The 21,611-nt window shown below is 43.7% G+C and overlaps 1 long non-coding RNA gene across 1 annotated transcript in view; it reads right to left on the bottom strand.

The window, feature by feature from the left end:
- Window positions 1-21,611, bottom strand: part of LOC311514685 — a 114,407-nt gene that overhangs the window by 58,223 nt on the left and 34,573 nt on the right. The window contains exon 2 of the long non-coding RNA XR_014709913.1: window positions 12,108-12,259. This is a non-coding gene — a long non-coding RNA (uncharacterized lncRNA). The remainder of the gene's footprint in view (window positions 1-12,107; window positions 12,260-21,611) is intronic.

The raw sequence follows: 21,611 nt of genomic DNA, 5'->3' as shown, positions 1-21,611 counted from the left end.
CCTATGATACCTGCCACCCATGTCTACATACAACGAAGAAATCCTGAAGAGACTTTTTCTCCACTTTCTGGGTCTTCTTTCTTTCAGGGTCCTAACTCCTAACCATTTAGCTCTACATACACAATCATAATGATATGAATTGACCACTAGACTATATTCTTCAGCATGGGCCATAGACCCCCTGAATGTTACAGCTGCTATTGTAACAACGCTTGGGGAAGAGAGGGCCAATTCTCCATTGCATCACTTTCTCCTGAGAAGGAGGTGGGGAATCAAAGGTGGCTTAAAACACCTTAGCACTGTCTGGGCACCTACTTGGTTCCTGGTATAACTTAGAGCAGCCTTATGGCTGCTCTAATTTATACTCTGATTGCAATGGCCCTCTCTAGGCCATCCACCAGCCCAGAATTGTTCCATTGCAACATGCTCTGGCCACGGTGCCTTCCTACTCCAGCATACTCCAGCACAGGGGCTGCAGTGGGGAGGAGGTGTCAGGCCACTATGGTAGCTTTTTGGCCACCCAGGTTATTTCCTTAATATTGAGGGTGCTCCATTTGGGCTGTGTTCACCCCCTTTATGGCCACCACAGCACTGTGAAGGGGTCATTTTGCAACAGAAAAAAGGCCCCTATGACTGCCCATAAATTGCAACTGAATGTGGAGAACTTTGAAATAATGCAAATGACAGGCCCAATTCTATCTTCAGCTCAATAGGAACAGCTTTCATTGACTCCATTGGGAATTGCCTCCAGGTATCAGACAGCAGAATTGGGTTTGTCTATATTGGTAGGGCAGATGATTTAAAGATGCTTTTGTGACATTGAACGCCCAGCAATATCTTGATAAATACAATTTGGGCATACAAGTGCTATAATAAAATAATATTCAGCTAAGCTCATTCCAAAATTTTACACCAGTAACCCAACGTCTTTACTTTAAAATCTATACTGGGCCCTGTAGTTGTATGATATGTAAAGAAGTGATCTTATATCAGTTTTAAGAATCTATACCAAAGACACACAGCTGCTCTTCCTTCAAGTCAATTCCCCCAAAGAATGTTTAAGCAGCAGATCATATTCTTGGAAAAAACACAGAGTAAGCAGGTGGCCACAAATTAAAAACTAAGACCCCAAATAAAGACTCCTAGAGGCAGAGCTGGTGGTGTGAAAGAGGTTCACCACCCGAGCAGTGCTAGCTCATGAGTAGGGCCCTACCAAATTCACAGTCCATTTTGATCAATTTCACAGCAAGAGGGTTTTTATATTGATCAATTTCATGTTTTAAGATGTTTACATCTGAACTTTCACAATGTTGTAACCGTGGGGGTCCCAACCCAAAAGGTACTTGGAGGTGGGTCTGATCTACCCCCGACCGAGCCGCCATGCAGGGGAAGGACAAGTCCTGTACCTCCCCCAGCCTGGCCAGACTCACAGCTAGGAGCCCTGGGTTGGGGCGCTCCCAGCAGCACGGGAGAGATTGGACCCACCTCCACAAGCCTCCTCCGGCTGCAGCAACCTCCAGGGCTGCTGCCCAGCCCCAGAGCTCTTCCTGCAGCAGGGGGAGGCACTTGGAGATGGGTTTGATTGCCCCTGAGCAGCCATGCAGGGGAAGGACAAGTCCTGTCCCGCCCCAGCCTGGCCGGAGTCACAGCTAGGAGCCCCGGGCTGCTCCTAGCAGCAGTGGGAGATCGGACTCATCTCCACCTCTGGAAGCTTCCTCTGGCTGCTGAAACTTCCGGAGCTGCTGCCAAGCCCCAGCGCTTCCTGCAGCAGGGGGAGGCACCCGGAGGTGGGTCTGACCTCTACCCCTGAGAGTAGCTGTGCGTGGGAAGGACAAATCCTGTCCCTCCCCAGCCCCAGAAGGACTTGCAGCTGGAAGCCCCCTGGCTGGGGCACTCCCCGCAGCAAGGGGGAGATCAGATTTCATGGGGAAGGATTTATTTCGTGGTCTCTGACACATTTTTCATGGCCATGAAATTAGTAGGGCCCTACTCGTGATATAATGACTGTATTATTATCATTTGTATTACAGTCACACCTAAATCAAGACTGGGAACCCATGGCACTAGGTGCTGTACACATAAAGAGAGTGAGTCTGTGCTCCGAAGGGCTTACCCTCTAAACAGACAAGACGGAAAAAGGTTAGAAGGGGAGACAGAAAGGTGAAGTGACTTTGCACAAGATCACACAGAATAACCTGCTAGTCTGTTCAATATGGGTTCTTATGCTACCTGTGTTCATCTCCACTGTATCTGAGCATGCTCCACAAAGCAGTGTGCTCACAGCTGTCACATATTTGTTATTATATTGCACCCCTCAGCTCTCCCAGGGGGAGACACTTGCTCAGCGAAGTGTTTGGGGGAAGGTTTTTTGTTTTGGCAAAGCTAAGATCCCAGGTCTTCTGAGTCCCAGACAAGGGCCTTATTCACAAGACCTCACTGCAGGAACAGGCACCAATGGCTCTAGGGATGCTGCAGAGAGAGGGAGAGAGAGCACATTCAAAACAGGTATGCAATCTTCCCCGTGTCTCTTCCTGGGCTTTGTGTTATATGCAAGAGAGAGGCTACCACCCCCCACGCCCCTCTGGACCATTCAGCAGCAGTAATGTGACCCTCCATACTCTTCCACCCCAGCACTCAAGGAGCACAGGTCACATCTGACATCTGCCTCCTACACAGAGAGTCTCCCTGTGCAAACGGTTGGCCATAATTTCATCTTTACTGCTTTTACTTTTCAGGTTCAACCAACAGTTTGAAAGTCGCTTTTACAAATGGCTTTTCCCCAAGTATTTGGTTCCACAATATACTGTAATTGCAAGGATATGTCAACCAGCTCTTAGATGCAGGGTCTTCACAAAAGGTTTTCATATGTAAAGTTAGTTAGTTCTGCTTGATGCCCATATGCAAGCATGGCCTAGAAAGCAGTAATATTCATAAACCTCAAACTAGAATTATTGTGCCAAGCACAATATAGTGTCTGCCTAAAGCATATCAAATGGAACAGAAGACCTCAGACTTTAGGCACCCTCAAATGGGCCTAATTCTGCTTTCTGTTGCACCAACGTAAATCTGGAGTAGTTCCATTGTGGGCTAAATACACTCACAGTCTGTGCCAGCCTCAGCCAGCTCAGACTCTAGGGGAGGGTCCCAGACAGTGCAAAGTCTGCTAGGGGGGTGTGGTGGAGCAAGGCATTCACCACACAACCAGACAGCAAAGCCCAAAAGTGTGTGGCACTGACAGGGGGGCGGGTGTGGCTTGGCTGCATTGATCCAGCCCACACTGGCAGGGCTATTATGGATAGATTAATTCGGCCACCAATATCTCATGGACAGTGGTACCACCATCACTGGCCTTCCCTTGGGTAAGCGGTGCACAGCAGACCAGGGAGGTGCATTTCACCAGGAGGGGTGAATTAAACTCAATGACTTAAATGGATTAAGAGAGTTGAATTTGGACACATGTTATTCTGCACATAAATTACTACATACATTTATAACTTCAAATATTTTTAAAATTTATTCAAAAAGGCAGCACTAAATCAAACCACTCAGACTTAACTACAAGAAATTAAAATCAGATAATAAACAATCAGCATTTCATTCTTACAAAAGAATCATTATTTCATAAGACATTTGGTTTATACAGTCTATGCACCTGCAGTTGGAATACTAGTAATACAGTGAGATTTGATAGTTTTTGAATGTAATTATTCAAAAGAAACCATCCAGAAACCATCCCATAATCATAGTGTAACTAATTTTTAATTTTCAATGTACAGAAGAGTAACCATTCACATCAGTCTTTTACTTACTTTGCTTTATATTCATTAAATGTCTACATTGTAGCTAAACTAATTAAATACACGTTAAATATTTCTCACTTAGTAATACAGCAAAAATTAAAGTAATCTCTCAAATAGTAGAATGCACAACAAAAGCAAATAGCTAATAGCTTTGCAGGCTACGGCACCCAAGTTTATACATATACAGTGCTTGTTTAGTGATTGTGAAATTAAATTACTATTATTAGCTGTGTCTGTTGAGGCAGTCAGGGCAATGCATTGTATTAATGGAAGGTCGAGGTGCCAAATGATAATAAAAAGGGGAACCGTTACTTTACAGGGCACTTGTAAGGTGCCACCTGAAATTCTGTGTGCACTGCTGATCACTGTACCATTGAAAAATATTTTAGCGTTGGAGAGGGTGCAATACCATGGTGGCTCCCTTGCAATTGCAGTTAATATTTGAAGCCTGCCCCTTAGTCCCTTGTGTCTCAAGAAGATCCTATCATGCAAGCATTACAAATGAATGTGAAGGAAAAGAACAGTGCAGTCAGAAAATAGTGATTACACTCTCAGTTTCATTGGTTGCCGGGATCATGAATGCAAGTGACTGCCAATAATTCAGTTGTTTGCAGCTGCTTTTGCCTGAGAAATGAAGATATGATTAAGGGGAAATGATGACTGGGACTGGGAGAATTATTCCAAAACCACATCATCTGTCTAAGAAAAACAAAACAGACCTCCCAGTGGCAACTCAGTCCTCAGGGGACTGAATTGACACAATTACACTAATTTCATCTGGGACATGAAAGTCATCCCTGCTTTTATTACTGCAGTGACCCTTTTCAACCAATTTTAGTATTTGTACTTGATGTCATTTTCTGAGCAGCAAACCACTGTGGCACAATAATCTTAAATCCCTGCATCCTTCTAAGATAAAGACACTAAAACAGAACTGGATTCCTTCGATGTCACCCTGCTTTTGATTTAGAGGAAGCATATTATTCAGTGCACGTATATTTCCACCCTCATACAGGGGAAAAAAATCAAGTCCCATTCCTTCTTCTAAGTACTTTCTTCTAGCTTAGAGTTTCTTATGCTTCTAACCATATGGTCATGCAGAATGGTCTGCAGATTGTGAGTTCCTAACCATATTTTCACTGATAGCAGTTTCCTGTTTTATGTCTTCTAAAGCCTGAAGGCCACTAAGACCCTGGAAAGGGAAGGCTGTTACCATGAGAGAGGTGAACACGAAGAGTTCACTGGCATGGGTGGTGGGTATCACAGTCAGGGGTAGGCTGTGCCTTCCCAAACAGCCTACCGTGGCCCTGCCCACAAGCCAGGCCCCTTCCTGCAGTTCCCAGTGCTCTACCTTGGCTGGCCCAGGCTGGCTGGGGCTGGCTGGCCTGCCTGGCACACTGGGGCTGGCTGTGCCGCACGGAGCACCTGGCGCACCAGGGCTGGCCGCACCGCTCAGAGCACTGGGGCTGGGGCCTCGCCCCCTGGCTGCCCGGCGCTGGGGCTGTTGGCCGTGGTGGGGGTGCTCTGGGCTCCTGCGGGGGGAGGGGAGACAGATGGGGAGGGGCGGTGCCTTTGGCACAAAGAGAGGGGCTGGGGGATAGCCTCCCACAATGGCCAGGTCACCAGCCCCCCATGTTCACTGGTAATTGATAAAATCAGCTGTGGCACTTTCCACTGCCATCAGTTCTAATTAGCAGCATAACTAAACATGTAAAGGACTATACGCCACCCTCCGTCCACATGCATAACACCCATTACCACCAATGGGAGTGGTGTGTGTGGCTGAAGGGCAGAATGTGGCCCAGAGCTGTGGCTCTCAACCTTCCCAGACTATTGTACCCCTTTCAGGTCTTTTGTACCCTTTTCTCTTGCAAGTATCCCCACGTTTCACCTCACTTGCTTACAAAATCTGACATAAAAACACAAAAGTGTCACAGCGCACTGTTACTGAAAAATTGTTTACTTTCTCATTTTTAACCATATAATTATAAAATACATCAACTGGAGTATACATATTGTACTTACATGTCAGTGTAGAGTATGTAGAGCAGTGTAAACAAGCCATTCTGTGTATGAAATTTTAGTTTGTACTGACTTCACTAGTGCTTTCTATGTAGCCTGTTGTAAAACTAGGCAAATATCTGGATAAGTTGATGTACCCCCAGGAAAACCTCTGCATATCCATTGGTTGAGAACCACTGGCCTAGAGAGCTTGGTCCTGTCCTCCAACACAAAGGTGCACCAGAATGTATGTTTATATGAGACACACAGCAACGTGAAGCCTCACTCAAAGCTGAGGGGAAAGGCAAAACAAACAAAAAAATACACACCCTATCCCAGCCTACATAGTTAAAACTGATAATTTCATACATAAGAAAAAAGTGAATTACCCTTACAGAAAAGTTCAATTCAATTTAACAGGAATGAAACCAACAGGGTTCTCTAGAAATTACTTCCGAGACCCTACAGGGTTTACTGGAGAATGACAGTATTTTGGAACTATCCTATGGCATTCTATAGCAGGGATATAAGTCTCTATTATGTTTCGATGGTTAAAAATAAACTGATAGGATCTCATTCTCTAGTTATTTCTACAGGAAATTTTCCATCATGCTAGCCTTTCAAATATGCCAGTGAGTGAAATGTCCTGACTTGCCTGAGCAGGCGCTGAAAAGCTGGGAAAGGGTTCTGCTGACTCATGATGAGACAGGAGACTCATGAATGCAGGGCAGGTTATACAGGAGGTGCGAACAGCTAACTAGAGACAGGCTCTGCAGTGTGGGCTGGTAGGTGAAGAGCTAAAGAAGCTTTGTGTACCACACCTGTCCCTGAGGCCCGCTTCCAGACTGTGCAGTTTCACAAAAACTTTTCTTATTTTAAAAATGTTTCTCTCCCCCATGGTGGGATGTGAGAGGGCCCCCCACCCCCGACAAACAACAGGGGATCTGCTGCCATACCATTGCTGTCACCGCTGCCCACAGAGCAATTGGGAGCTTTGAAGCTCCACTTCTACAAGGCTGGAGAGGGTGCAATACCATGGTGGTATTGTGCTGATGTGTGCTAGGGGACATGGGAAAAAATGGTGCCCCTGTCTACGTCCCCTTGGCTCTGGGGGAAAAAGCATAACTGGTTTCAAGACTGAGCTTGATAAGTTTATGGAGGGGATGGTTTGATGAGATTGCCTACAATGGCATTTGGCCAATCTGCGACTGCTAGCAGCAAATATCTCCAATGGCTGGTGATGGGGCACTATATCGGCAGGCCTCTGAGTTGTTCTAGAGAATTCTTTCCCAGGTATCTAGCTGGTGGGTCTTGCCCACGTGCCCAGGGACTAATTGATCGCCATAGTTCAGGTTGGGAAGGAATTTTACTTCCGGTCAGATTGGCAGAGACCTTGCAGGGGGTTTCACCTTCCTCTGCAGCATGGGGCACGAGTCACTTGCAGGTTTAAATTAGTGTAAATGGTGGATTCTCTGTAACTTGAAATCTTCGAACCATGATTTGAGGACTTCAGTAACTCAGCCAGAGGTGATGGGTTTACTACATGAGTGGGTGGGCGAGGTTCTGTGGCCTGCAACATGCAGGAGGTCAGACTAGATGATCATGGTGGTCTCTTCTGACCTTAAAGTCTATGACAGCATCTCTCAAACTGGGGTTCCAGGGGGTCCACGGGCCCTGCTGATCAACTCCTCCCCCTCCCTCCCTCAACTTCTTCCCACCCTTCTCAGTGCCTCCTGCATGCTGGGAAACAACTATTCCGCAGTGTACAGGAGGCACTGGGAGGGAGGGGGAGGAGCGGGGATGGGGCGCACTCTGGGGACGGGCAGAATCATGTCCGGAGCCACCAGCCCCACTGATCAACTCCTCGCACTGCCTCCTGTACCCCAGGGAACAGCTGTTCAGCAGCGTGCAGGAGGTGATAGGAGGGAGGGGGGAGGAGCAGGGGCAGGGTGTGCTCAGGGAAGGGGGCAGAAAGAGGCGGGGAAGAGGAGGGGCAGGGGTGGAGCAGGAACAGGAAGAGGTGGGGTGGAGCCTTGGGTGACAGGGTGGAGTTGGGGCGGAGCCTGGGGCTGAGCAAGAGGCTTGGGGCTCTGTGAAAAATTTTAAATCAAAATGGGAGTCCTCAAGTTGTTAACGTTTGAGAACCGCTGGTCTATGAGTCTATGGCTGGGAGGCCTGGGCAAGGGAATCAATCTTTCAGTGACGGGTTTTAGTGGTGTATATTTTCTTTTAAAAGTAAACATTCCATGCGTCAAGCCACAAATACAGTTGAAAATTCAAACTCTTCCTCGTAACTGACTGAGAGTCTGCTTTTTACAGCCTGTACATTTAACAGTTTCCTGGGTATAATTCTTCTGCAGCAACAAAAACTTTGGAGCTTAAACAAGCAAAAAGGGGGAGGGGAAGAAGCATGCCAATGCTGACAGGCTGATAGCACTGATTTGAGCACAAGGTTAAGTAAGCCTGACAAACTGGTTCATCAAATCAGTCCCGAAGCCCACATATATTGGATCCCATTAATTCTTAAACCCGCACGTAATGTGGTTATTGTCATTCCAAATCAATTCATCCAAACACGGGACACTTTCATTTAGCTAAACTTGTCTCAACTATCCATCTATTGGCCGCTTGACTCCATTTACTTAAGTAATCTCACCCTGCCTGTCACTCTGACTAGATCTCCTGTTCTGGGATTCCATGAAACCTTTTGTTGGTAAAACCAGAAATGCTACCAATTATTTGAATTTATAAATGGCATATGCACATGCACACATAAGTGCATACTCTCACTTGCCCACATTTCTCCAGTCTGGCTGAGCTGCATTTGGTACAAGACTGGGGAAGTAGCCAAAGATCGTTTTCAACCAACTTTTATGTTGCCCCAATCCTGGGGCCAACCTGGTGCTGGTTTTCTTGCTGGTGCTCGTTCAAGCAGCCTTACTTCTGCTGGCTGATTATGGCCCCAAAGGGGCATTAAGGCAGCTGGGGATCATGTGGATGCAGGGATGATGCCACTATGCCCCCTTGTCCCATACCCTATACCAGGGAACCTTTAGAGATTGGAGTAGAGCTGAAAAATTTCCAACAGAACATTTTTCCATCAGAAAATGCTGTTTCATCTAAATCAAAACTTTCTGTGGGAACATGATATTTCCATCAAATATTGTTTAAAAAATATTGAAACAAAGCGTTTCAGTCTTATCAGAGCTCGACATTCAATTTTTCATTTCAAAATGCTTTTCCTTTAGAAATTTTATTTTGTATTATAAACCATAATAGAACAGTCAATAAAATAAAAAATTGACATTGGAATGAAATGTTTCAATTTTATCAAAATGGAACACAAAATTAAATCTTTTTGAAAATTTCAGTTCATGGAAAATGTACGAATTTTTTTGGTTTTGTTCCAATTCAGAACACAAGTTTTGGAATGTCAAAATTTCCAAGTTTGGACCAGCTGTAGGTAGAAGTAGCATTTGTTCCATATGCTCTATGCCACCTAAGGAATTGCCAGTGCAGGGGTATCATCAACAGGCCAGCTGAGCCAGGGAATCCTGATGAAACTAACCAGTTGTTTTAAGGTAGTATCTATTCTACAGGGAGCTCTCAAGGTGCTCCAAAACCAGTAAGTCACTAATAAAAGCCACACAGATCATGTCAAGAGTTGTTCGGTGGATGGGGTAGTAGCCTGAGAGTTAGGAGACTTGGGTTCAATGCTCTGCTGTGCTACAGACTCTCTATGTGAGTTAGGGCCAGATTTTTAATGGTATTTAGGCACCTAAAGATGCACATAGATGCCTAGCGGGATTGTCAAAAGCACTTAATTGCCTAAATACCTTTAAAAATCTGGCCCTTAATCTCTCTGTGTCTCAGTTCCCAATAACAGTACATTTTTATCTCACAGGGGTGTTGTGTGGATAAATACATTAAAGATTGTGAGGTACTCAGATACTATAGTACCAAGGGCCACGTGAGTTCCTAAGATAGGTAGATAGTCACTGGTCTGAAAATCAGTGACCAAAAGTTGTAACCATCCGTCCAGTCCACACCCTAGCGAGGACTTATTTGCATTTGCAGATGTGTGTATAATGAATTTGTTAGTTTTCTAGCAATTCAGAAAAAAAAAAAGTCTACAGTCAACCAAAACCCAAATTATTTTGAATTTTTGGACAACTGAAAAGCCAAACAAAAATTCATTTTGAGCTTCCGCCCTTCTTAAAAAAAAATTAAAATAAAATTAAAGGTAGTTTTGAAGCAAAGTCATTTTGAATCAAAAGGTCAAAACATTTCGTTTTGAAAATATCAGAACAAAATGCTTCACGTTTTTTGGACCAAACACAATTTGCCAAAATCAACATGAATTTGTGAAATGTGTCAGTTGACCTGACTCTTCGTTTATTGCTGGAAAAAAGTTTCAGTTGAAAATAATTGCCCAGTTCCATTTGCATCACAAAACCCACCGCAGCAGCTGGTACCTTATTGGCACACCCAGTCAAGAAGCCAAAGACTGAAATACCATCTAGCCCCTAAAGTGGTCCCTTCAGAATAGGGTTGAAGAATGTTATTGGAGGAGAGTGAGATAGCCTGTACTACCTTGGCAATGCTGAACCTATTCCTTGCCCAAGCAGATGGCTTCAATTTCCATCACTATCAGTCCAATACCTTTCACAACCACTAAAATGCACCTTGAGAAAAGCAAAGTTTAAGAAAAATAAATAAATAAATACAGCTGCCTCCTGCAATAGATGAAGAGTAAATGAGCCCAGCTATTCATGCTCTAACATCTTTCACTCATGTACTAGGTTTCCTACGTTTTTATGCCAATTCTTTATGGTCTCAAATGTCTCATTCACATCTAGGTCTTGTCTTGTCTAGCAAAAGTGGTTGAGTTTCGTTCAGATTTAGCTAGCTCATGCTATTAAACCCAAAGTAAACTTGACCAATGCCCTAATGTTGATTCAGAGTAACACATTTAGCTCCATTTCAGCTGGTCAGGTTATAGTCTAAGCAGGAACCTAAAGGTGTCATCCTGCTTTGGCACTCAGGAAAAAGGCTGAGTTTAAATTGGGTTTATTGGTGCATGCAAACTAAGAATGATCACCTTTCCTAGTCATGGCAAGGCCTCAATAGTGTAGATAACACTGTACCCTTGTACGTAGTATTGAATCAAAAACTCACCTGAATGCCAGTTACATTAAGTCTGAAACTTCCTGCTGGCAACATTTTACCTTGTCTGCAAAAGTTATACCAAATTTGATGGGCTAGCTTCACCAAAACGTGGGTTCATCTAAACTATTTTTAATCCGTTGTACTTATCTAAGTATTCCCACTCTCTAAGAGTTTTTTCCCATTGGTTTTCTAGTACAGTGGCTTGTTTTATGTTCTTGTTTATGTACAATTCTGTGACTTCCTTAATCTTTCTCAGATCCCTCTCGAGCTTCTTTCTGGCATGTACCTCTCCCATTGCCCAAGAAGGTTTTTAATAGTTCGGCTAAAGGAGTCACTCTGTCTCCCCACTCCCCTTCCATTCCTCACTCCCTCCTTTTCCTGTTACTTTCCTCAGAATACTGGGCTCTCCTCTCGGACCTCATGGGGCCTGCAGTTTTGTCGTTATTTAAATGTTCTCTATTCTGATCACACTTTCCCCTGGTTTCCTTCAATATTTTTCTTCCTAAATTTATGTCTTCTGTCTCCTAGCCTTTCTTCTGTTACCCTCCTTTGTGAGCACTAAAGCAAATAATTAATTACATTTTCTTTTAGCAATGTCCAACCCTTCTGTCAATAAATTATCCTTGCATCTCTTTAGAACTCTTACTGTCTCCTCCACTGATCTCTTGTCCCTTGCATATCTGAAGAATTTCTTATAATTTACCTTAACCTCTTGCACAATATTTCTTTCATTCTTTACTTTTGCTTTTTTTTTTACATTCCTTTAACTCCATTCTGTAATCTCCCCAGTCCTTCACAGTGCCTGACATTTTATACCTTGCATATGTCTCTGCCTTGTCCTTGATTACTTTCTGCTTTTCCATGCTCATCCACACTGCCCTACTTTAACTAGTAGGGTATTTATTGCTAGGTGGCATATATAACCCTTGGATAGACAGTGATTTATCTGTCAACACTTCCCATCTCCTCCCAGCCCACCTCATGTCTTTTCTCCCCCTGCTTTATGTCATTCAAATTCACCCAACACTTGTTTCATTCTTCTAAACTGTGGCACTAGGAATTCAACATCTTTATTTCTCAACATTTGGGAATTGTGTTCCTCTTAACTCAGGGCTTAGCAAAACCGGGACTACTCACCTCTTCGTCTCCAGACCTGGACCACAGTGTTCCCTTGCTCCAAATGCAGAACACCTCTGGGCATCCATTTGAACCTGTGCCAACTCCCGCTGAAGTCAAGGATAGTATGCAGCTTCTTTCCTTCCACAAAATACAAATCATGAAGTCCTTTCCTGGAGATGTCAGATGAAAGTAGAAGTTAACTGAAGGTTAACTGATGGGAAGGACCAAAATGAAGCAGAGTTAAAGGAGAGGAAGGATTTCCCAGTGGCTATGGTGCTAGCCTGAGACTTCAAAGATGGGGGTTCCAGTCTCTACTGTATCACATGCTCTTTGCATCAGTTCCCTACCTGTAAAATGGGGATGATAACACTGCCCTACCACACTAGGGGTGTTATGAGATACTGTGGAGTCAGATCAGTATCACAGAAAGTTCATTGAAATAAAAATGTGTGCTAAAAAGAACCAGTTCATGGTAATGACATTTGAGTTACATAGATGAAATAAGCTGAACAACAATTTAAGTTATTCAGATCAGTTTCTTGATTTAGGGCCAAAATCCTACGCTTAGATCCACACTTCAGATCTTAGGGCACATCTGCACTGCCCTGCTGTCCGACTACAGGGATGTGAATATTAGTGTGCACCAAAGCGCCGTGCTGTAACTCGCCCAGGTGGACCCTGTTGGCACGAACAAAAGGTTCCTAGCTTGCATGAAGGTAGACCTGTTTGAAGAGGACTACGTTAGTAAGCACTAGGAACCTTTCAGTTCACACCAACAGCATCCACACAGGGGAGTTACACTGCAGCACTTTGTGCATACTGCTATTCACTCCCCACATCGTCCAAAAGGTGGGGCAGTGAGGACAAGCCCTTAGTGAGGCTATAGAACTTTATGGCTTATTAAGAGCCTAGATTCAACTTCAGTTTTACATCGGTGTAATTCCATTGACTTTAGTGGAATTACAGAGGCATAAAAACAGAGTTTTGCAGTAGCAAATGAGAGATAGGCCTAATTGCCACACAAAACTCCCACTGATGTCAAAGGAAGCTCCACAGTGGGTTCAGTTTCAAAATTCACAAGAGAGATCCACCACAAGGATCTGAGAGTAGGCATCTGCCTTTAATTTGAGGCAGCAGGATTCAACACAGCCTGCAATTCCTCTAAAGTCTCTTATCTCAATTACCTGTAAATATGCCTTTGCCTGTTGTATAAAATGGCAATTACCTTCTTTCCTCTCTGATCTCTTCTAAACAGTCTCTATCCTTCAATATTTACCCAAATTGATTTTTGCATCACCATCATTCTTTATTTATGCCTATTGTCCCTTTGAATCATCAGTGAATTACATATTTGAAAACTATAGCATGTCTGATCCCTTCCATGTGCCTATTCTTCTTCCTATCTTTTCTTTGCAATACAATGCTCTTTTTATTTGCATAAAGCCACCTTAGAAACTTCCTCACTGAAACGTTATTTAACAAGTCAATGTTTGTCCATTTTTCTCTGATGCCTTCTGTAATGTATTCCATTGCTACAGATGCCTTCATCCTAGCCCATCCATCTACTTAAGATGATTCTCCCTGCCCTTTTGTGGATTTCTTGTACAAAGCATTCAATACACAGACACACTCCCTGCCCCATTCTGCCTGTCCAGTAGTTTCAGCTCTCTCCCACAGCTCTTGCTCAGCCAATATCCTAGACACATCTAAAGTCTGAAAGTAATGCTTAGAAACAGGCAACTTATCTGTTTGAATGTTTAAAAATAAAGCTCCTGGGATAAATAGCTTGCTGGAGGGAAGGTAGATAATTTTTGAATACAAGTGATTCTGACATTATTAGATTTTCCTCACAGACCACATACAGAAAGGGACACATGCTATGTGTTGAAAATGAATAAAAAGTTAATCTGAAATTTACCAGTTGAACAAACAAATGGAACGTGTGCAATGCATACATATGCCCCAAAAGGACAGATGAACCTATGGAGTTCAAGGGATTGCAACAAGCCATGCAGACTACTTTTGGGCTAGTCTCAGTTAGCCTTCTTTCCTTGTAACTTATAAAACACCCCCCTTTTTCCTAGCTAAAAGAAAACCTGTGCTATGTATTAGGTATAAAAGACCACCACCCAAAAGATCAGCGTGAACAAGTGTATGCCCAGTATACAGTATAAATCGGACCCCTCTTCTAGTGAACGCAGACAGGCCTTGTCTTACACAAGAAAAATTAGCATCCCTAGTGCATCCACTTGCAAATGGCAGCTGTAGCAGTGGCATAAGGACTGGTGTAGACAGGGCTCAAGTGTTTTACACTCACACTCCTATGTATCACAAGGCATAAAGTGGTGGAAAACAGAGTTTAATTACAGGTGATAGGTGCACAATGTGTTTTCATGGAGGAGCAGGAGGCAGGCGAAGAGCAACATTAAGACAGAAGTTGATGGAGATTAGCGGGTTATGGCTATATGTTATTGTGGCCTGAAGAGCACCCCAATGCCAGCTGGTACGCTGTCGTTATGATAGATACCCAAAAGGTGACGTGATATCACTAGAAACCTAATAACTCACTGATCATGAATATTCTTGCATGCTGTACGTACAACAAACCCACAAAGGACAATATAGATATGTGCTGGAAATGAGTTCAGAAAATGTATTTGGCAAGCTGTGCCTAAGCCACAAAGAATGTGATTCCGCCTGCTTGACTGTGTCTCCAACGTAAATTAAGGAAGGTGAGACCAAAGACAAAGAAAGCAAGGTACAGAGAGCCATCAGGCAAGCAAGTGGGGGAGGATGGCCACTTAACAATCTCAACAGAGGAGGGAGACTTCACTCAAGGAAGCCTTCCTGCCTCTTGAAGTGGAGTTAATGAACTTTGGGAAGATATAAGGAGAGAGAAAAAGCCATTTTGGCATCCTTCACATAAAGAGACAGAGAAACTGAGCGCTCTGAGTTCTATGATGGATGAGTCTGGTCATCCATGCTAGAAAAGAGACTAGATGAGAAACGCTTCTTTTCAACAAAAGGCTCTAGTTTGTTAAATCAGGTTTTAGTCTTAGAAACCTATTTTTACTTTTGTTTCCTTGTAACCCTTTCCATCTTTAGTCCTTATACATGGTATCTCTTAGACCTATGGCTTTTTGTTTAATAAACTTCTTTTATTTTTATTATAAACCAATTCAATACTTTGATTAAAATAGAGGGTTTGCTAACCCCAGTTAGGGTAATAAGCTGCTGGGTACTGTTTCTTTAAAGGAGCAGCAAACTTAACTTCTGCAAGAGTTCAGCCAGGGGGCTGGATACTACACCGCAGACAGTTTGGGGGCAATTCAGGACGTGGCGGGTGTTAGGCTCACCCTGCAAGGAGTAACCAAGGCTGATGGAAGCCAGTGGGAGGCTGTTGTGGTCTGAGCATGATACTACTGTCAGGGCTCTGAACCAAGGCTACACAGCACAGATCACCTGGGGTTACAGGTAGACAGTGACACAACCCCTAACTGGTCTAGGTTGAATCCTAAAGCATCACAGTTTTACAAAGATGTTAAATGTAAAGTTAGGAGTTATTCGACTATCCTTGTCATCCCTGACCATGCAACATCTATAAAGCAGCAATAATCATACTTTTGGAAGGCACCTGCCTGACCGGGATGAGTTAACATACTGATGATCCCCCTGGCTTTGTGGGCACTGCTGGGAGGGAGAAATGAGAGCAGTAATGGGAAACAGCAACTCAGAATGATTGGGGAATGTAAATGTGTATTTAAGGGAAAGTCCTGAATGTCTGGCTGAAACACATTTCCTTGGCTTGTTTGTTTAAAAAATGTTGCTTGAATTATATTTTCTGAAGGGTGCATAATTATTTCTTCCGCCTGACAATTATTCTGTCTCTTTTTTCTCTCCCTAGCCTGCCATCATCAGACATTGCTGCTAACTAGCACAGAGAAGGAAAAGGAAGAGGGGAACAAAGAAACCATTGTTAAAAGAAAGCAAGCATAAATAAATCGAGTTTTCCTGCTGTACTTCTAAAAACTAGACAAAAAGCGCTTTCTACTCTGAAAGGAACTATTTTTAATATGAATTGTTCATTCCAAGGGGCCTATTGTTCTGCTGATGAACACGTGTAATTTTCATTTACATTCATGCGTGTGCAGTGAGAGAGGCTATACCACAATGTGTTGAAGACATCTTAGCCCTAGGGACACCGCATATATCATAGCATTTATCTATCTATAGAATCACCTGCCATTGTAGTTTCCGACTAACTTCTCCAGCATCTGGTCTTATTTATTGACCAATCCAAACCAATGTTTTGCAGGGATTTATAGGTGAAAGTGAGTGTTCATTGAAGTCAGTGGGAGTCTTTCTTCTGACTTCAGTGGGGTTCGGATCGGGCCTTATATATAAACTCAGATTAATTCCAATGACACATAGCTCCCCATCCACCAGTTTGAAAATATTCTTAACGCCAGAGAAAACAGCATTCTCCAATGAGTTTGATGGAGTTTTAATGAATCTCTGTTAGGGCCCAAGCCTGCACTCCCTGAAATCAGTGGAAGTTTGACAATGGTGTAGTAAGTCTTAATGAATAAATCAGCACATCCTGCAGCCCATACCTGGGCAAAGCTCCCATAAAGTGATAGGCCCAATGATGTAAACAGCTTGGAGATCCTTCGTTGAAAGGCACTATGAATAGAATTCTAAGTACAGTGAAATCAGAGAGAGTTTTCTCATTGACTTCAAAAGGCCCAGATCCTATGGCCCAGATCCTCAAAGGTATTTAGACTCCTTACATTCACTGATTTCAGTGGAAGTTAGGAGCCTACATGCCATTGTGGATTCTAGCCTATATGCAGTGGGCTATACTGTGAAGTGTTGTTGCACAGGGGAGAGGTATGCAAGGAGCTGAGCATACCAGCAAACCCTGTGGTCAAGAACTGCTTGCCTTCTGCTCCCATGCCCACCCCAGGGAACAAATCACCTGAAAAGGGATGGGGAGTGTTGTGAAGATGAGCCTGTAACTTTTGCCTGCTTAGGAATTTAGCATGGAAAGTAGGTCAAGTTACTTTCAATAAAGAATGTTATAAACCGGTGCAAGAGCACCAGCCAAAGGGACTAAATTAGTCCAGACATACTTGGCTACACTGATATAATTTAAGGACTGTTAAAATTATGCTTGGTAAAACAGAAGATGTGGAATGGGAAATTAATGAACTAAAATTGGTCTGTCAGTGTGACAGTATGTGCCCCTGTGTTCACTATTGTAATAATGGCTGTTGTAATAATCTTTGTACAAAGTATGCCTTGTGAGGTGTCATTTGAAAACTCATAATTTGCTGGTCAGTATTGTCCTGATAAAATGTGTGTGGCAACATCGTATGTGAAGTTATACGATTCAACTGTATGGTGTTATTAACACATGTTCCAAACTGAGGTTGGTAAACTGATCTGTCTCAAACAAAGGAATGTGTAAACAGCTTAATTTGCATTTAAGCAGTAAACAGAGTAATCTAGCAGGAAGGGAAACAAAGGGTGCTCAAACAGGTGAGAAAAAAGCAGCAGGGAGCAGCCTTCCCCATAGACTCTTTGTACCCTGAATCTCAGCTGGAAATGTTTTTCAAGAGGGGGACTGACACTATAAAAAGGAAGGACAAACACCCCAAGACACACCCCATCTCTCTCCCTGCCCATCGCATTCATGGCACCAGAAGCAACAAAGGAAGTGTTTGTTGGACTGAGAAGGGGTCCTGATCAAAGAAGTCTGGTCAGTAAAACTGCTGAAAGCATGTGGTAAGAAAACTTTGCTTGAATTTAACACAGTTTGTTAAGTTAGACACCAGTTGTGTTTTATCTTTTTTTTTCCGTAACCATTTCTGACTTTTATGCCTCATTACTTGTACTTACTTAAAATCTCCCTCTTTATAGTTAATCACCTTGTTTTATCTAATCCAGTGTGAAGTGTCTGGGAAACTCCACTTGGGATGGCAAATTATGTGCATATTATTTCTATTAAAGCAATAATGGACTTTGTATAAACTTGTATTGTCCAGGAGAGGGCTGGGCAGCACACTACATACATTTTTGGGGGGAAATCTAAGACTGGGAGTGTGCTGGGGTCATCCTGCAGTATAACCGAGGCTGGTAAGGGCCAAGGTGTGGTTGACTGGCTGCAGCACACACACAGACATAGCTGGGAGTGATTTACATAGTGGAGGATGTTTGTGAGCAGTCCAGGCTGGAGGCTACAGCAGCAAAGCATTGTAAAGGGCAGCCCAGGCTAGAGGGCTGTGGTGACCCAGCTACTCATTAGTCTGGATTGTGCCCTGGTATGTCATAGTCAGATATCAGACCTAATCGGTGAACAAATAATGAGGGGATGGGCAATTCCACTCATCACTCCCCTTTTGGGTACCTGAAGAAAGAGACTTTGGAGGGGAAAGAACAAAGGAAGAAGAACAGAGGAAGGCTACTGGAGTGAGCTTCATCATGACTGCCAACCCCACCATCTCCTGGGACCCAGATCTTCTTTGTCCTAATCCTGAGGGGTATTCTGACCAACTCAGGCCAGAGAGAGGGATCCAGATGACATCATCACCCCTCCCAGCTCCAGAGGAATCCCACACTCCACCTGAGATGAATCAGACTTCAACAACAACAGCTCCAGCTTGTCTCAGCTAACTTTCTCTTTCCCAAAAGGACAGTTATTACCATCTCCCTAACACCAGCTAAGGTACTGTCAGACAAGGGGTTGTTTTTTTCCCCCTTGTAAGACTCTCTCCAGCTAAAGGAAAGACAATAAGAAATGTTGTTAAAACAAAAGCCTTACTTTACATTTCCAGTGCGTTAACTGGTTTTCCTTCTTTTCTGCATCTTTAAGAAAAGGTTAAAAGGATTGTTAATGGTGTTTTTTACATGGTACTAAGCAGGCTGAGGTCTCTGTATGCCAAGTCCCAGATCTTATTTAATACTGTTTAATGTTAGACATTGACTGGGTTACATTAATACCTTTGGCCCATTTATTCCATCTAAATGATTAAAACAGGAGCCATGAGGCCAGAGCTCTATACTGGGTTTTTTTCCTAATGGGTAGGGCAGATTGCTACCACCTGTGTGCACTGACCAGCCCCAGGAGAGAAAGTGCCTTCTAAGGGACCCCTCAGCATTGATCCTGCACCACTGAAGTCAATGGGGATTTTGCCATTGACTGCAGTCAGAGCAGGGTCATGCTGTGTTTCTTCTCCTGGGGCTGTGTGACTCCCCACTGCCCCACAGGGCATGGTGCAAAATGTACAAGCTTGCCCTTTATTACTGACTGGCAGTGTGACTCATTTGTTCTATTCCGAAGGAAATCACTACAAAACAACAACATCAGATGCCTCTTACTACTAAAGTAAGATTATTTGAATTATCATAGCACCTACGCACTCCAGTCATGTACCAGGGACCCTGCCATGCTAGACACTGTACAAACAGAACAAAAAGACTGTCCTTGCCCTAAAGAGCTAACAATTACCTTAATGGAATTTAAGGCCAAAAACTTGTTTTGCTCCAGATTCTTTCTGAAGGGGCTCTTTCCCCCTACCTGCCATTCCCTTTTACTCTTAAACACAAAGGCTGACATTTTTCAGAAGTGACGAGTGATTCTGGATGCACAACTTGAAGCATCTTAAAGGAGCCTAACAATCAGGCCCTTTAAGTTGTCTCAAGTTGGGAACCCAGAATTAAGCCAAATTAAATCATGAGTCACTTTGGAACATTTAGGTCAAAAGTTCTTAAATATTCTTACACTGTGATGAAATGCATATAACATTAATCAGTCATTTAGTGTTCTGCTTTATATTAAAGCAAAACATCCTTGCAAATTGAAGGTTTTAGTCTTATGGACTCTAAAGGGAGTATTGCTAGAAGGTTCTAGTCTTCCACTGAGAGCTCTATGAGCTGTGATTGCTCAAGAGTGAAAGTGTATCGCAAAGGATGGACCTTACACATGCTCCAGCCAATTGGAAGCAGGAATGACATTATCCTTTCAGCTAGATCTAAAACTCTCTGAAACATTTGCAAAAGCTAGAAACAATAGTTCTTTGTTCCCACTGCTTTTCCAGCAGTCTTCCATACAGCTAGCCGTGGGATTTTGTTGGTTCACTTGAGGACTAGCAGGGGTGGCTGGAACTGCTCTCGTCTAGCTTCATTCTTATGTTTCGGAGAGAACTTGAAGAGCAGCTGTGAAGAACTGTTCCTCTGCCCCAATGGCTCTCTTTGGGGGGGGCGCTGCCGGGGTCAATACTGTTGTGTCTTTTTTGTTCGATGTGTGTCTGAAGCTGCTAGAAGAGTTTGGTGAGGCGGTATGGCCTGCAGTGCGCTGAGTATGCTGATGACACTCAGCTCCATCTCTTCTTCACATTTGGCTCAGTCAGAGCAAACCACTCAACCCCGAGCTGAACCTGGGTCTTTCATGAGAGCTAGCTGTGGGTGACTCAATCCAGACAACACAGATAATGTTAGTGGGCTTAGGGAAGGAGCTGGAAGAGTTGGAAGAACTCATATCAGTGTCCTTCTGATGGAGGGTGACTATCTTTTCGAAAACAGGTATGCTTTCCACAGGTGTTAAATCCTGGGCTGCTTCTGCACACCCAGGTGGGGGCTGTCGCCAAAAGCACTTTTCCATCTGTGCCCGACAAGAGAAGCACAAGCTTTTCTCTCCAATGCAAACCTTACCACAATGATCTGTGCCTAGATTGCAGTCATGCTCTCTACACCTTGGGACAGTTTGAAAGCTGCAGCTAGTGCGGAATGCTGCAGCCCACTTGTCAAGTGGAGTTACACATTAGGAGTGCATTAGATCAGTATTCTGGGACCTGCACGGGCCCCCAATAAGCTTTGAGGTGGAATTCAAGACCTTGGCTTTAAGCTGGGAAGCCCTACATGGTTTGCGACCTAGTTACCTGAGATAATCATCTCACTCCCCATAACATACGGTCACAGGTGAGATCAGCAGAGGCGCTGGAGCTGGATCTCCCTCAGTGTTAACAGGAGGGAACTGCTAGCAAGGTGGTCTCTGTGAGCAGATCTCAATTTTGAAACTCACTCCCCCTCTTGGTCCACCAGAGCAGAGATTTTATAAGTGTCTCAGCACACTGCAAAACACATCTTTGTTTAGGATGTTGAGCAGGGTATGAATGGAGGGGAAGGTATTTAGGGAAAGTCTTTTGTCTGCATTTCTGATGTGTTTTTAATTTATGGGATAGGCACCCAGAGCACAGGTGGGCGTCTACAGATGTATTTTTAAATTGAATAAATTCTGCATTCAATCAGATCTAAATTACAGATTACAAAGAGATCAACATTTTGATAGACATTTGGGAATGGACCAATGGAGGGGCAGTAGATCCATGTTTTTTGCAGATTCGCAAGTCCCAATACCCTGTACAAGTGACACAGAGGGGCTGTGTACAGTCCATGGATTTCCTGGCAGCCCCTCGCCCTAGCTCTGCATTTGGGGTGGGGTTCACTTCAGCTGCCCTGCAC

Source organism: Lepidochelys olivacea (genome assembly GCF_965140295.1).
Source record: "Lepidochelys olivacea isolate rLepOli2 genome assembly, chromosome: 1".
Taxonomy (NCBI): domain Eukaryota; kingdom Metazoa; phylum Chordata; order Testudines; family Cheloniidae; genus Lepidochelys; species Lepidochelys olivacea.
Note: the sequence above shows the minus strand (reverse complement) of the source record. Positions and strands in the feature narration are given on the sequence as shown.